The sequence below is a fragment of the Procambarus clarkii genome, chromosome 63 (assembly GCF_040958095.1).
Source record: "Procambarus clarkii isolate CNS0578487 chromosome 63, FALCON_Pclarkii_2.0, whole genome shotgun sequence".
Taxonomy (NCBI): Eukaryota; Metazoa; Arthropoda; class Malacostraca; order Decapoda; family Cambaridae; genus Procambarus; species Procambarus clarkii.
The window spans coordinates 10,845,311-10,857,467 of NC_091212.1; positions in this window are offsets into that span (position 1 = coordinate 10,845,311).

Sequence of the window (12,157 nt, forward strand, 5' to 3'; positions counted from 1 at the left end):
GGATAAATTTTTAGAGGAAACCGGAGACGGGTAGTATTGATTCCCGGGTTGTGGAGTGGCACACCCTGTTTCCTTCGGCATTATCTCTCTCTTCACCTATTTGTGCCTGCAGGGTCAAGCATTTATATATCTTTTTATGTCTGGAAGGAAAAATATATGCGGTATAAATTTATACAGTATAGATTGTATTGTATAAATGTCTACAGTGCAGGTTGTACTGTATAAATTTCCACGTCTTATACCAAGTAGTGAAATAGATTCACCTCAATCCTAACCTAACCTTCCCTAGGTCTAAATAAATAATCCCAGGCCTAAAATGCGTAAGCGTAGGCCAATAATTTAGTGCATAAATCTACCATGCTAGGCTTAGGAAAGGCTACGTTTTTTTTTTCTTTCTTTCTCAGACCCTCTATAAAAAGTTCAAAACGTGGAACTTTTATTCCATGTAACAGTTTATATTTTGTACTTTTATCCTTAGTAGCTATTGGTATTATTATTTCTGGATAACTGGTTGGTTTAATACGGAAGGGAAGGTTGCTCACACTCCCATAATACCCCACAATAATACACAGGGAGCCTGCAGGCCGCGAGGGACCACAATACACAGGAAGCCTGCAGGCCGCGAGGGACCACAATACACAGGAAGCCTGCAGGCCGCGAGGGACCACAATACACAGGGAGCCTGCAGGCCGCGAGGGACCACAATACACAGGGAGCCTGCAGGCCGCGAGGGACCACAATACACAGGGAGCCTGCAGGCCGCGAGGGACCACAATACACAGGGAGCCTGCAGGCCGCGAGGGACTACAATACACAGGAAGCCTGCAAGCCGCGAGGGACCACATTACACAGGGAGCCTGCAGGCCGCGAGGGACCACAATACACAGGGAGCCTGCAGGCCGCGAGGGACCACAATACACAGGAAGCCTGCAGGCCGCGAGGGACCACAATACACAGGGAGCCTGCAGGCCGCGAGGGACCACAATACACAGGAAGCCTGCAGGCCGCGAGGGACCACAATACACAGGGAGCCTGCAGGCCGTAGGGACCACAATACACAGGGAGCCTGCAGGCCGCGAGGGGCACAAGACCTGCACCGATAATTGCATATTCGTGATGGCCGTTCATTTTGTGTTCGCTTATTTATCCCGCTCCCTCAGGTCTATTCTGGGATATACATGTCGGCGCCGCTCTCCTTTACGGGAAGTCATTAGTTCTAAAAATACCTGGATACAGATGCAATAAGTGTCCTTAATGAATCATTAAGCTGGCATAAAGAGGACAGGTATATTGCCAGTAAACTTAAGCTTGTCTCACGGTAAACTCAAGGCTCGGAACTGCTGACACTTAAGAGAAACAGCTTTGGTTCAAATGACACTCAGAAGACTGGTTCAACTTACTAATTGTCTCGTTTAATCTTATTTGGTGGTTCAGTTGCAATGTCCACCAGCTGGACGCTCATCAGGACCATGACTGGTCGTGGCAATGTGCAAGGGTACTGTCCACCGTAAAGGGTACTGTCCACCGTAAAGGGTACTGTCCACCGTAAAGGGTACTGTCCACCGTACACTATAATACTGTGAACAGCGTCGTAGTTGTTACCAAGGATGTGTTGACTGTGACAAATTTGTTTATTGAGAATTATATAAAATATATATATAAATGTAATAATTTTCCCTGTAAATTAATGTAAATATAATCTCCAATATTGTAAATCATTTAAAGAAAAATAAGTATAACATTTAGGAGTTTAAAGTTCATGTTCTGTGATAATGAAACACTTGTTTACTGAGAATTATACAACTGTATATGTAATGTAGTATTGCCTGGTAAAATTTTTGTATATATGATTTATATTGTATTTTATTAAATAAAGATAAAAAAACTGTGACACTAATTGACTAAAATTTGGCTAGGCTACTCTAGGTATATTCACGTTAATCACTAAGCTAGAGCAGCCCGATCTCACCAATTGTCACAATGGACAGAGAGGATCTACTAAATTGCCCTAACCTAACCTAACCTAACTGATGGACCCACGCATAGAAGAATGAATCATTACAACTTAACCTTGGAGAGCGTAGCCTCATCCAAGATATATTTTTTTTAAACAAAATACTTCTCGCTTTGGTAAATATTTAACAATAAGTATTTCTATATTGATTTGAGGTTGATTAATATGAGCCAAGGCAGCTTTGGCAAATTACGTGTGTGTGTAGTCTTAATGTTATCAGAGTTCTTCCTTGATCGTATGTTAATGTCTTGGTGTTGACGGAGGCGGTCGCTGCCACCTCCACACTGCACCGTCTTCAACAGTTGCACTTGCAGTACTCTTTCGGAGCTAAGAATCGCTCTTGATTACTCAAAAGATTGAGGTATTTGGCGTTTTCTCCTGATAGTTTCTCTCTCTCTCTCTCTCTCTCTCTCTCTCTCTCTCTCTCTCTCTCTCTCTCTCTCTCTCTCTCTCTCTCTCTCTCTCTCTCTCTCTCTCTCACTCTCTCTCTCTCTCTCTCTCTCTCTCTCTCTCTCTCTCTCTCTCTCTCTCTCTCTCTCTCTCTCTCTCTCTCTCTCACTCTCACTCTCTCTCTCTCTCTCTCTCTCTCTCTCTCTCTCTCTCTCTCTCTCTCTCTCTCTCTTCTTGCCAATAGCGGACATACAATTCCACTTTCTCTCTTATTTTCAGCAACGATTGTCGAGATACAACTTCTCAACAAATAGAAATTGGCACTTTTGTTTTCACGTGTTTCCTCAGATGCACAAAAAAAAGTGTGATGACAAGTACACAACAAGGGTTGAAGGTCAGGCATGAAAGACTGCAGGAGAGTTACAGATAACTTTGCCTTGTTCAATAATCACTAGTACTGACTCGTTGTTAAAACTATGATAATCGAACTGGGTCACCGACTGTGTTTACATGACAGTCACTGTCAAACTGGCAGTACCTCCTTGTCAATCACACCACATCACCAGTTTTCTACCAGCTTTGTCACAAAACCAGTCTTGGTGACGACAAATGCTGCTTCATCCAAGCAGTGGGATCTAAAACCTTTACCGGCGCGGACATTAGGAGTCTACACAGCTCATGCGCGCCATATATATACAACACAGCATTCTATCTCATATTTTCGTTGTGTTAAGTCAAGTTAGTTAATGATGAGATAGGTTTGATTATAGAGTTGTTCAGGAACAATGCTGAAGCCAATGTACGGGGCTCTTTAGCTTTTTGTTTAGGCTCTTTAGCTCTTTAGCTAACGTTAGAGACGAACGTTATGACATCAGTGCAATCATGTGCGAGGATGCTCATGTCTGACGTCACAGGTCACCTCCCATTAGCTACAGCAGGTCACATGACCTGGAGAGAGGTGTGACGGCGGAAATGACGTCAGAGCTCTATTCAGCGCCATCTTGCATACCCTGAAAGAGGCGTATGAAATCTATCAACTTCGCTTCAGAGATTTAGACATCCTTGCAGAGGCTGTCTAAATTACTTTGTATTGCCAAAGAGCAAGGCAGCATTATACCTGGTTGATGGGGTTCTGGGAGTTCTTCTACTCCACAAGCCCGGCCCGGGGCCAGTAAGCATTGCTTACCCTATCGAAATAATTCCCTCCCAAATTAAAATAGATTTATTTAGTTAACGTTAAATTATATATAGCATTCTCCATTTTTTTTGGTCTTAAATGATTGAAAATTTGCCTATAAAATACGCAACTTTTCGCCTGTAGTAACCCAGTTCCGCCCTTTTGTAGAATAAAATGACACGCCACTACCAGACGTAAGAAGAAAACAAATAATTTAACTCGTATTAGTCCCCTTTATCCAAAACTATGTCGGCACGGTTCAGCTCAATCTAATACGTTGTTGAAAACATTCTGATGCTGGAATGCCTCGTCAATAATATTTGTTATTATCGCTGACCGTAATTCATTTTTCACACATGGTTGATCCTGGTAAGGGGGCCCCCTCCCCCTACCATAGAGGGAGGGGGGCCCACCGGGAAGGGGGGGGGGCGACACCGCAGTATTACCAGTTCATTAAATTCAATCATAAAATTCATATCCATAAATTATACAGATCTAACTTTTTTTCTTTCATAGTTACGTAGACGGTTTGGCTCATTATCATAATAAGTGAATGAACGATATATTTTTAATAATATATTAAATTAGTAATGGTATGAACTCTGTCTAATCTGTTAGATTTTGTTTTGAAAGAGATGGTATCACTGTGTGAGGCTACAGATGTTTTCAACATAAAAGAAATTTTGTTAAATTTCATGTGACACTGCCACGCATTAATTTGGATTTATGATTACAACCAAACTGACAATGCAGCCGTGTGCAAGGAGTATTGCTGGGAATGGCTTCTGTTTTCAAATGATAACAATATATGGAACACCTACCGATATAAAGATTTGTCAAATAGGATGAATTATAGGATGCTTTTCAGAGCAAGCCATCGGGTACTTTTCAACTGGGTGCCAAGTCATGTGGGAATAATAGGAAATGACATTGCAGACGAAGCTGCAAAACTTGCAACTAAGAGAAAAAATGTAGACATTTACATACCACAGAGTCTATCACAGATTAAGAAACTAATTAGAAACAGAGCAATGCAAAAAATGTACATTGACCACAACACAGCAGTTGCAACATCAGGATCTGCGGGTTGGTACAAGAATTCAACCAACTACGAAACACTTAGTTTGATGAAAGGGAGCAGTAGAGCAACAGAAGTACACTTACATCGCATCAGGCTTGGATTCCCATGTGCATGGGAAATAGGCTTACAGGTTCCGGAAGATGAGAGGAAATGTCAACACTGTGGAGAAATGCCCGACAGACCACTGGAAGTCATCTAACACAGTGCACAGCTACAATACCATTAAGATTTCAACTTAGATTCAACAGAGCAGAAGTTATTAAATACATGGGATCATAATCTTACTGAAGCGACCATACGAGTCATAAATACTCATACTCCGCCCAAGTAAAACAGAAACAAGCAACACTTAGTGGGCCAGCCAGAGGCTTAGGGCCCGCCCAGTGGGCCAGTCACAGGCTTAGGGCCCGCCCAGTGGGCCAGCCAGAGGCATAGGGCCCGCCCAGTGGGCCAGCCAGAGGCTTAGGGCCCGCCCAGTGGGCCAGCCAGAGGCTTAGGGCCCGCCCAGTGGGCCAGCCAGAGGCTTAGGGCCCGCCCAGTGGGCCAGCCAGAGGCTTAGGGCCCGCCCAGTGGGCCAGCCAGAGGCTTAGGGCCCGCCCAGTGGGCCAGCCAGAGGCTTAGGGCCCACGCAGGAATATCCCTGCAAAAAAAAAGCACGCTATAATTTTGTTTAATGAACATGAGGATCACTTCGCTCGTAAGCCAAGAAAAATTCAATTGAACTAATGTTTAAAATGGTAAATTAAAATAATATGTTACTGCTGCCTATTTTATGTGTTAAACGAACTAACAGTTTCTGTTTGAATATTCATGCTTCACCTTCATCAAAAATCTTAACAGTGTCATTTGCATCCTAGTGTAAGTATACTGACCTCTACACTTGTTCCTTGTGGCTGTGTGGATGGCGTTAGATTGACCTGGAGGTAGTCCTGGCATGTGGGAAAGCGATATATTGAACAGCATGAGTGTGGTGGAGGCCTGGTGAACAGCATGAGTGTGATGGAGGCCTGGTGAACAGCATGAGTGTGGTAGAGCCCTGGTGAACAGCGTGAGTGTGGTGGAGCCCTGGTGAACAGCATGAGTGTGGTGGAGGCCTGGTGAACAGCATGAGTGTGATGGAGGCCTGGTGAACAGCATGAGTGTGGTAGAGCCCTGGTGAACAGCGTGAGTGTGGTGGAGCCCTGGTGAACAGCATGAGTGTGGTGGAGCCCTGGTGAACAACGTGAGTGTGGTGGAGCCCTGGTGAACAGCGTGAGTGTGGTGGAGCCCTGGTGAACAGCATGAGTGTGGTGGAGCCCTGGTGAACAACGTGAGTGTGGTGGAGCCCTGGTGAACAGCGTGAGTGTGGTGGAGCCCTGGTGAACAGCATGAGTGTGGTGGAGCCCTGGTGAACAACGTGAGTGTGGTGGAGCCCTGGTGAACAGCGTGAGTGTGGTGGAGCCCTGGTGAACAGCATGAGTGTGGTGGAGCCCTGGTGAACAACGTGAGTGTGGTAGAGCCCTGGTGAACAGCGTGAGTGTGGTGGAGCCCTGGTGAACAGCATGAGTGTGGTGGAGCCCTGGTGAACAACGTGAGTGTGGTGGAGCCCTGGTGAACAGCGTGAGTGTGGTGGAGCCCTGGTGAACAGCGTGAGTGTGGTGGAGCCCTGGTGAACAGCGTGAGTGTGGTGGAGCCCTGGTGAACAGCGTGAGTGTGGTGGAGCCCTGGTGAACAACGTGAGTGTGGTGGAGCCCTGGTGAACAGCGTGAGTGTGGTGGAGCCCTGGTGAACAGCATGAGTGTGGTGGAGCCCTGGTGAACAGCGTGAGTGTGGTGGAGCCCTGGTGAACAGCATGAGTGTGGTGGAGCCCTGGTGAACAGCATGAGTGTGGTGGAGCCCTGGTGAACGCAAGATCAGCAAACAATAGTGGTGACCTATTGAACTCTGACTCATACTCTCTCTCTCTGGGGATATGCCCCACAGGAGGCCCACTAGGATGCTACATGGCGCTGCACGTGACGCCTCGCAGTATGGCGTACGTGACTCCTTATGTAGTGACGTCAAAGAAAACGTGACTTATCCCCCACAGGATGGACCACAGGAAGTTGAAGGCCGCCGACGTCCATGCTGCCAATGCCAAGTTCCTTGCAAGCTGGCCTACAGCTTCGCCCTGCTGGCCGCCCACTGCCAGCAAGCTCGATGGTTTCTTGCGGTAAATAACCCCTCCATGCCCGAGTTCAATACCCAGTACACCAATTGGATGAAATATTACTACCAACGAAGTTGTGGATTGCGGTTTATGTGACGTGGATGAAGAGGTGGAGTACCACCCGATACCATCATGGTGGTTCAGGTATTGTTTCAAGGTTAGTGAGTTGTAGTTAGATATTATCCAAGTCTTGCTGGCAGTGGCCAGCCTGTAGCCTACTGGTACTGAGTAGCCTGCAGCCTACTGGTACTGAGCAGCCTGCAGCCTACTGGTACGGAGCAGCCTGCTGGTATTGAGCAATCTGCAGTTATGACTGTTAACTTAGCGTATATAAATACACAGAGACATGCCTTGGACGACCAGTCAGTACTTAACTGTATTTTTAAGTGGCGGGGCTCTTGGTGGCCGCCTCCACCACTGTGTGTGAATGGCCGCCACCACTGAATGGTCCCCGATGACTGGGTGCTGGAGCTTATGCTGTGACACCAAGGATCACCTGTCAGCGGCTTCTGTAAAGCTGTATACACTCCTGTGTTGGGTGTTGACCGTGTTGGGTGTTGACTGTGTTGGGTGTTGACCGTGTTGGGTGTTGACCGTGTTGGGTGTTGACTGTGTTGGGTGTTGACCGTGTTGGGTGTTGACCGTGTTGGGTGTTGACCGTGTTGGGTGTTGACCGTGTTGGGTGTTGACTGTGTTGGGTGTTGACCGTGTTGGGTGTTGACTGTGTTGGGTGTTGTCTGTGTTGGGTGTTGACCGTGTTGGGTGTTGACCGTGTTGGGTGTTGACTGTGTTGGGTGTTGACCGTGTTGGGTGTTGACCGTGTTGGGTGTTGACTGTGTTGGGTGTTGACCGTGTTGGGTGTTGACCGTGTTGGGTGTTGACTGTGTTGGGTGTTGACTGTGTTGGGTGTTGTCTGTGTTGGGTGTTGACCGTGTTGGGTGTTGACCGTGTTGGGTGTTGACCGTGTTGGGTGTTGACCGTGTTGGGTGTTGTCTGTGTTGGGTGTTGACCGTGTTGGGTGTTGACCGTGTTGGGTGTTGTCTGTGTTGGGTGTTGACCGTGTTGGGTGTTGACCGTGTTGGGTGTTGACCGTGTTGGGTGTTGACTGTGTTGGGTGTTGACCGTGTTGGGTGTTGACCGTGTTGGGTGTTGACCGTGTTGGGTGTTGACTGTGTTGGGTGTTGACCGTGTTGGGTGTTGACCGTGTTGGGTGTTGTCTGTGTTGGGTGTTGTCCGTGTTGGGTGTTGACCGTGTTGGGTGTTGTCTGTGTTGGGTGTTGTCCGTGTTGGGTGTTGACCGTGTTGGGTGTTGACCGTGTTGGGTGTTGACTGTGTTGGGTGTTGACCGTGTTGGGTGTTGACTGTGTTGGGTGTTGACCGTGTTGGGTGTTGTCTGTGTTGGGTGTTGTCTGTGTTGGGTGTTGACTGTGTTGGGTGTTGTCTGTGTTGGGTGTTGACCGTGTTGGGTGTTGACCGTGTTGGGTGTTGACCGTGTTGGGTGTTGGGTGTTGACCGTGTTGGGTGTTGTCCGTGTTGGGTGTTGACCGTGTTGGGTGTTGGGTGTTGACCGTGTTGGGTGTTGACCGTGTTGGGTGTTGTCTGTGTTGGGTGTTGTCTGTGTTGGGTGTTGTCCGTGTTGGGTGTTGACCGTGTTGGGTGTTGACCGTGTTGGGTGTTGACCGTGTTGGGTGTTGGGTGTTGACCGTGTTGGGTGTTGTCCGTGTTGGGTGTTGACCGTGTTGGGTGTTGGGTGTTGACCGTGTTGGGTGTTGACTGTGTTGGGTGTTGACCGTGTTGGGTGTTGTCCGTGTTGGGTGTTGACCGTGTTGGGTGTTGTCCGTGTTGGGTGTTGACCGTGTTGGGTGTTGGGTGTTGACCGTGTTGGGTGTTGTCTGTGTTGGGTGTTGACCGTGTTGGGTGTTGACCGTGTTGGGTGTTGGGTGTTGACCGTGTTGGGTGTTGTCCGTGTTGGGTGTTGTCCGTGTTGGGTGTTGACCGTGTTGGGTGTTGACCGTGTTGGGTGTTGGGTGTTGGGTGTTGACCGTGTTGGGTGTTGTCCGTGTTGGGTGTTGTCCGTGTTGGGTGTTGACCGTGTTGGGTGTTGACCGTGTTGGGTGTTGGGTGTTGGGTGTTGGGTGTTGTCCGTGTTGGGTGTTGGGTGTTGGGTGTTGACCGTGTTGGGTGTTGGGTGTTGATCGTGTTGGGTGTTGGGTGTTGACCGTGTTGGGTGTTGGGTGTTGGGTGTTGGGTGTTGGGTGTTGGGTGTTGACCGTGTTGGGTGTTGGGTGTTGTCCGTGTTGGGTGTTGGGTGTTGATCGTGTTGGGTGTTGGGTGTTGACCGTGTTGGGTGTTGACCGTGTTGGGTGTTGGGTGTTGGGTGTTGGGTGTTGTCCGTGTTGGGTGTTGGGTGTTGATCGTGTTGGGTGTTGGGTGTTGGGTGTTGACCGTGTTGGGTGTTGACCGTGTTGGGTGTTGGGTGTTGGGTGTTGGGTGTTGTCCGTGTTGGGTGTTGGGTGTTGACCGTGTTGGGTGTTGGGTGTTGACCGTGTTGGGTGTTGGGTGTTGGGTGTTGGGTGTTGGGTGTTGGGTGTTGACCGTGTTGGGTGTTGGGTGTTGGGTGTTGGGTGTTGACCGTGTTGGGTGTTGGGTGTTGTCCGTGTGTTCTTCATTAACACAAGTTAAATGAAGAAATGCATCAGCCCACAAATATTCCCGTTTTCTTTGCATCGGACTCAATAGATTAAAGTAGGTTGCTTGGGTCCCTTCGTTGCTGGTTAGGCTAAAAACTTGAATTTGTTTACGAAGCGGCAAATTAAGAGAAGGAACTTGTGCCTGTGGGAGTGCGAATGTGCCACTTCTAACACCTGCTTAACTCCCCCCCCCCCTCACACACACTATCTTACTCCTCAACTTATCTTACAAAATATTATACAGTATCACGAGCGTAAATTAGCGTCTTATCATTTAGCGGACGGCTCTTGTCAGCTGAATATTTAACCCCACACAATATCGCTCCAGCTCAGTAGTCCGAATATATTTTTTGAATTTAACTTTGAATTTAACCTTTAATTTTGAATTTAATATTTTAGGAATATTGACACAGAGGATGACATCAATGATTCTAACACGAATGTGCTCTATTTTTCTTCATTTGAGAAGAAAGTTGAAAATTACCTCTCCAAACGTTCTTTTTACAATTTATTATGACCTAAGAGATGCGATTCGTTAACCCTTATCATCATTATCAAAGGCAGAGTTCGAACGGTTGCAAGTTGATTGATTGATTGATAAAGATTAAGCCACCCAGGAGGTGGCACGGGCATGAATAGCCCGTAAGGTTACACGTTGTTTAAGATTTGCTATTTGGAACAAACAGTTCCAAGTAGCACGGGGTATGGTGAGCCCGTAGTCGATTTACCTGGCACAGGAGCGGAGCTGTAACTGTGTCTCTGGTTACAAGTTGATTGATTGATGAAGATTAAGCCACCCAAGAGGTGGCACGGGCATGAATATCCCGTAAGTGGTGGTCCTTTTGAGCCATTACCAGTATCAATAGATGATACTGGAGATCTGTGGAGGTGCGACTGCACCCTGCGTGACGGGAGATGTCTCCCGTGGGTTACAAGTTTCATTGCAGCTTGGCAAGTTCCTATGTTTCTATGATGGCTAGGGGGCAGTATATTGTATATTTCGACGGTCGGGTGAGAGGAGTGATGGGTGCAGGGTGAGAGAGGGGGGTATCTAGGGGCAGGTTGAGATGAGGGTATTGGTAGGGGGCTGGCTGATTGTATTGCTAGGGGCAGGGTGAGAGAATAGCCAAGGGCACAGTCAGGGGACAGGCCGCGCGTGACACAGATCAAGCCGAGTGATGGCCACAGTTAATCAGAATACCCATCAGAGCCACCATTCTGTCCACGCTGCATTATACCAAGAATTGACTAAACTCGTTCTGTGACCACCCACAACTGTGGACGGTCCCGCCCCTCCCACCACCTCACCATGACTTCCTTCCCACAGACAATCCTCCCTAAGTTCTGTTCCTTCTTCCAAGCCCCCCTCCCACTGCACCATCCCATCCCTCCCCTTCACCTTTCACTAATCCCTTCCAGGTAACATCGAGGCGTGCCACGGTGGTGAATCAAGACATATAACCAACCATAAAAGTTTACTGCTGGAGAATGAGTTAGAGGCCCCTGGAGAGGTCCATAGCCTATCATGGGGGCCTTCCGTGGCACCACAACACGCGGCAACCTGTCGCCATAATCCTGCCATATTGTACATCATCTTCACCCCTAATATGGCCCAGCTTGCAGTCAATAACGCAGCAAAAATATTGTACACACATTTGCTAACGTCAGAAATTACACGTAATGAAGGGAGAACACGAAACTGGAGAAGGCCTAAATTGGTCCATATGGAGGCAAAGCCTATTATGTCCACCCAAACTCATTCATATATCGGCTGATGGATTTAGAATATACATGTCATATAAAATCCGTACAGAGTCTCTCTTCAATGACAAAAAATCTCTCAAAGACATAGAAGTTAATATGACAGAATATTAGAGAGTAATAGAAAATTGCTTCTTAACCGACAGGTAGCCTAAGTATATATATATATATATATATATGTCGTACCTAGTAGCCAGAACGCACTTCTCAGCCTACTATGCAAGACCAAATTTGCCTAATAAGCCAAGTTTTCCTTAATTAATATATTTTCTCTATTTCTTTTCTTATGAAATGATAAAGCTACCCATTTCATAATGTATGAGGTCAATTTTTTTTTATTGGAGTTAAAATTAACGTAAATATATGACCGAACCTAACCAACCCTACCTAACCTAACCTAACCTATCTTTATAGGTTAGGTTAGGTTAGGTAGCCGAAAAAGTTAGGTTAGGTTAGGTTAGGTAGGTTAGGCAGTCGAAAAACAATTAATTCATGAAAACTATGCCTATTAGGCAAATTTGGCCATGCATAGTAGGCTGGCAAGTGCGTTCTGGCTACTAGGTACGACATATATATATATATATATATATATATATATATATATATATATATATATATATATATATATATATATATATATATATATATATATATATATATATATACCCATATACCCGTTTACACATATATATATATATATATATATATATATATATATATATATATATATATATATATATATATATATATATATATATATATATATATATGTGTGTAAACGGAGTAATTTAGATGTTATTGCATATCGTATTTCTGGACCAATCACAGGGCTCCGATGTGCGCACAAAAGTTTACG